A 5209-nucleotide genomic window follows, 5' to 3' on the forward strand; every position below is an offset into this window, starting at 1 on the left:
TTCCTCCAAAAGCGGCTTGAATGTTGTGGAGCTGATAACAAAGCCTGGCAGGCCCAAGGATTCTCCAAGAAAAGGAGTTATTCTCAGGCACAGACATAAATGGGTGCTTTGTATTTCCAGCACGGCTCACAACCAGTTCAGCAGGTGCAAGTAGTGCAGGAGACGGCCCATCTAGGGTGTAGGGCTTATGGAAGGAATTTGTCCAGAGTTTTCACCATGAGGATTTGCACAAGTGGGATGGCAAACATCCCAGGAGGCACCGATCAGACCCCAGGAGGTGCAGTGGCAGCCTGCTCTCTGCTGCTCACCATGGACTCCTACACAGGAGTCTGTACAGAGGGCAGTGAGCAGGACCTGCAGTCCAGGTTCTCTTACACAGAGACAATTTCTAATAGATTTTATAAGCATGCATGCAGCAGGCAGTTGGTAAAGTGAAGGTCCATTTGCTTCCTTCCCAGCACTGGCTAGTGTTTGCAGGCACCTCTTCTGTTGGGGAAACCCTGTCCTTCCACCCCAAAGAGCAAAGCCCCCATCACTTGCCTGCTGCTGTCTGCATGTAGCCAGCCAGGGTGCAGACTTTCCTCTCACAGGCTCCACTGGGCAGCAGGATGGCGACGATGGCCAGCAGCGAGCTGAGGGCCAGCAGGGCACAGCCTCCCGCACACAGCACGGCGCTCGTCTGGAAGGACACACAGGACAGTCAGCAAGGTGGTTCCCTGCCATCCCCACAACACCTCCCCACCAATTCCCTTTCTCCTATCTTGGAGTAAGAAGTGGAGGCTCTGTGTGGGTGCTTCTCCCAATTCTCCTTCTTCCTGCTGCTCAAATCCACCATTGAATTGCGAGCCCATGGTTCACTCATCACTTGGTCCCAGTATTAGCATTCGGATGATGGTGATAATGGCAAATGTGTTACATGCATGAAGGGCTACGTCACTAATAGAAGTGCCATTAGGTGCCTGCAATGCATGTCAGCGTCTCCACTGAAAGCTGAAACAAATCTCATGATGGTGCCTGCCCCTGTGAGCCCAGCAATTAGAAGGTGTTTTGCCAACTGATGCTCCTTGGTGAGGAACCCATTGTTGCAAAGATTTAATGGCAGCTGGCCCCACCAAAACAATCTTTGGACTTTGATTTAGCTGCTTCTGCAACAGAGCTTGGATCTTTAGGCCTGGTATTCAACCCCATTTGTACTGTGTGATGTTGCTGATGGCCAGGGGAGTGCCTGGTTAGCAGTGTTCTCTGGATGGGAAAGGAGAGGCAGCATGGCCCACAGCCTCTCCCAGCCACTGCCCAGTTCTGCTATTTCATATTCTGGTTGTTACATGCAAGTGGCATTAGGACCTAAAAGTAGGAAAAGCACTAAACTGCAGCAAAACAGCTCACCCTTGCATACAGGTGCCTGATAGCTGCAGTGCTGCATTTTCTGCCTCCACTGCAGGTGGCATTTCTGCCTCTGTCACCAGGATGGTGCTGGCAGCGAGGTGGTCCCCGCAGCATCAAGGACACATACGTGCCAGCATAGTGTGGTTGGGGTGGGGAGGATCCATGGCAGGTACCTCCAGCACTCAGCTCATGGCAGCACTGGCTCCTAGCACTGCTGCTGGGACACCAAGTCCTGTTATTTCACAGCCTATATCAGCTGTGCCATGCCACAGAGGCATGGTGGCTCTGATGAGAATGCTGCCAGGCATCACCTCCCTGAGAGCACTTCCCCCAGTGCTATGCAGCGATTAAAAATCAGCATCTTCTTTATGAGCTATTTTTACATCACAAATGCAATGCAAATGCTGTCCCAGCAATAAATTAATTCCTGACATGTGATGGAAATGACACAGCGGTGCAAGATACAGCTACTAAAAGAAATGGGGAGGGTGTTTAGGCAGTGGCGGTGCAACCTGCTCCTCTCCAGTGCCTTTGGAGATCCACAGTGACAAAATGCTGCTTTGGGGACACGTGAACAGAGCTGGCTGCTGGCCCTGTGCTCACCCCAGCAGCACCCTCTGTGAGGATGCAGAGCTGTGAGGGAATGCAGATTCATCAAAATAGGACTGCTCTGACCGGTGCCTGAATTTCATCCTTCACCCAACAACATGCAAACCACCCTCCTTTGCAGGGACCATTAATTATTTAGAGTGATGAATTTTTCAGCAGAAAGGGGTCTTGTGAAGCAGGCCTGCTTCTCTCCTGTGTGAAGCACATTGTTTTTAATGATCTAGGTTCATAACTATGTTGGCACAGCTCCCCTAAAAACTTGCAGCTCCTGCTGGAAGCAACCTACGAGCTGCTGTGGCTGCTAATCCGCACAGAAAGGTGCAAAGGCACAAAGTATTTTCCAGTGCCAGTAGAAAAGGCACAAATTGGGTTCATGCAGGTGTGTGCTGTACTGAAATAGGAGCCAGGTCTGGGTCAGGTGCTGCCACTGGGGTTTGTACAGGTTGAGTACACCTGTGCATCCAGTGAGTGGCCAAAAAATGACCCGATCCACCCAATCCTTTTGCAAAAGGGATTAAGGTCATGCTTTGAATGAGCATGTTAAAACTCAAGAGGGCAGGAGGCACGGGTAAATGGTGAGCATCCTGACACTGAAGGGCAAGGGATGCTGACCTCCTTAGGGCAGAGGGCATAAAAGAACAGAGTGGTTTTGCAGTGTGGTTCAAGTGATCACAGTGCTGCAGCTGCCTCAAAATGGGTGGCTGAAGGGAAAGGCAGAGGGAGTTTCAGGGCAGGTTGTGAGCAGCCCTGCTGCAAGTTGCTGGTGTGTGATATTCAGAGCTGCTAAAACACAGGCTGTGAGCTTCTTTCTCCAAAACGTTGGAGTTATCGCCCATAATCCTGGATACGTTTTTGTAAAATAGAATTTCTGCTTTTGTTGTTCCCTTTGCAGGTGCTTGTCTGGGAAAGGAACCCAAGTGCTCCTGCCTGGTGCTGGAATCACACCTGCAGATCAACAGCTGCTTCCTAAGAAAATTAAGCCCTAAGCTGGAAAGAGTTCATGGAGCAAAGGTACCAAAGCATAGCAGCTAAAATGCCTCTCCCCCCTGCTGCACAGCACGCCCTCTCTGCTCTCCGTGTCTGCTGTGTTTTGAGAGGAAAGGAGAGGATGCAGGAAACAGGACGTGAAGGCTGAAAACCAAAAATAGATGGGAAGCAGGCAAAACAAACACCATGCACCAGGGCCAGCGCAAGCGGCAGCAGGAAAAACCCATTCATCACAGCAGAAATCTCAGCTCCCACCACAGTGCTGGCCGTGGAGGAGCAGGGCCTTGTGCTCTGCTGCTGCCTCACCCCGGGCTGAGGGCAGCCCTGCCTGCGCCGTGCCGGGATGCATAAAGCCACGTTGGATTTTCTGCTCCCACTCCCAGGGAGATTAATTGTTTATCCCCAAACAAATGAATAGTCCCCTGGTGGGACTGTAAATATGTCTTTATGTAGCGTAGTAAATTCTGATTAACAGCGATCCCCTACCCATTATTTTAATATTTTACAGATCTGACACGTGCTGTAGCTGTGCCATTCACTAAGCGATAAATCTGCTGAAGACGCCATTTCATTCACCAAAAAGTCAAAATTAAAATGTCACACAACAGCCACCCTGGGAGAATCACTTAATGTCCTTAATGAAAAGTTTAAAATACAGTTAGCTCATCTTGCGAAACCAGCATCCGTGATCTTTGCATCTTAAAGTGAAAAGGGCAAAAGGAGAGAACAAATTCCAGTGTGTTGGTGCTGAGAAATGGGATCCAGTCTTTGGCTTGACAGAGACAAACTGCTCTGTCCTTTGCATTGGATCTTTCCTGTTGAGAGGGAAGCTGGGCAGAGCTCCTGCCATCACGTCCTGTGTGTTGGCATATGCCGTGCCATCCATTTGTTCATTAATGCTATTTATTAATTGCAGCTTGACCATCCTGAGAGCTGTCATCTCCGATGGGGGCCACAGTTTACAGCAGCAGGCTTAAGGCAAAGTCACAGTCCTGCTGAAGTGCTCAAGCATCTTTGAAAGGAGGGCAGAGAGTAAATACAGATAATAATTAGGAAAGGAAGGCAGGGGCTAACTGAGAAAAGGAAAGAAGGATGCTGGGTGGTGGTTGCAAATGTTGGCAGCTGGGTCCAGCTCTACTGTGGGGCTTGAGGTGCTGCTGGGTGGAGGAGGCATCACCACTGCTGTTGGAGAGCAAAGGAAGGGGGTTGGGGGAATCCACTGCAAATGCTCAGGCTGGTGTCTGCAGGACAGCAGCAGCAATGGAGCAGCAAAGCAACCTTCTCTCCATCCCGGAGGGATCTGCACGCTCCCGCACCCTGTAAGAGTCGCTGCCATCAGCACCATGTGGCCACGAGGTTTGTCACTCCTCCCAGAAGTTTCTGTGAGTTTTGCTGTGAAATCCCCACTCTCCATCCAAACCAAAGCAGGTGAGGCTGCCCTGTCCTGAAATAGCAGTGCCTTCACCTTGGGCAAAGGTGTGAGAGGAGATCTTGGTAGAGAACCATGAATGTCCACCTGGGCACAAGGAAAAGAGATCTGTCTCTGCAGGAAGCTGCGTGCCCAGAGGTGGGTGGATCGAGGCTCACAGCTTGTTCATATTTCCCCCACACGAGTCACAGAAACAAACATCCGCCATCTGGTCGGCATTAAAGCGGCGGCCAGGAAGAGGATCCCACACGTCCTCATCTTCTCCTCCCCAGCAATTACCTTCCTTTTGGCACCATCTGAGAGCTTTCTCCTTCCTATTTGATATTCCGTCTCCATCCTGCTCCTATGCAGATGCTGTTCCCTTCCCAGCAGCACTGGCAGTGCCTGGTGTCATCCAATGGGGACGTGGGAGCAAGTCCAGCCTCCTCAAACCGGCCCTGCAGTCACACGGGGCTTGGGGCAGAATGCTGCTGGGGGTGGCCAGTGTCTAAGAGTTCTCTGTTCTGGGGTGTGTGCTGAGACACAGGGATGGAGAGGAAGCAATGAGTCTCCTTTCCTCTTTTCTTTCCCTTTGACTGAAGGCTTTGGTGGATGGGGAGCTGTCTGAACACGGGATTCTGCTCCCCAGCCCTGACTCAGCTGCTCGCACTCAAAATTCAGCAAAAACCCCTGACAGCCACGGCTAAGCCAGTCCTGGCCTTTCAGGTAAAATAACCTTCCCACTTGTAAATTAATCAGAGTTTTCAACACAAGCACCAGAAAGTTTAATGCTCAAGCTGACTGAAGAAAACCGCAAAA

General features: G+C 50.8%; 1 long non-coding RNA gene across 1 annotated transcript; it reads left to right on the top strand.

Annotated features, from left to right (window-relative positions):
* Positions 1 to 541: 541 nt before the first annotated feature.
* On the top strand, positions 542 to 5209 carry LOC109370682. The gene is made up of 2 exons (XR_004161812.1): positions 542 to 3006; positions 3491 to 5209. It is a non-coding gene; the product is annotated as an uncharacterized LOC109370682 (long non-coding RNA).

Source organism: Meleagris gallopavo, chromosome 21 (assembly GCF_000146605.3).
Source record: "Meleagris gallopavo isolate NT-WF06-2002-E0010 breed Aviagen turkey brand Nicholas breeding stock chromosome 21, Turkey_5.1, whole genome shotgun sequence".
Lineage (NCBI taxonomy): Eukaryota > Metazoa > Chordata > Aves > Galliformes > Phasianidae > Meleagris > Meleagris gallopavo.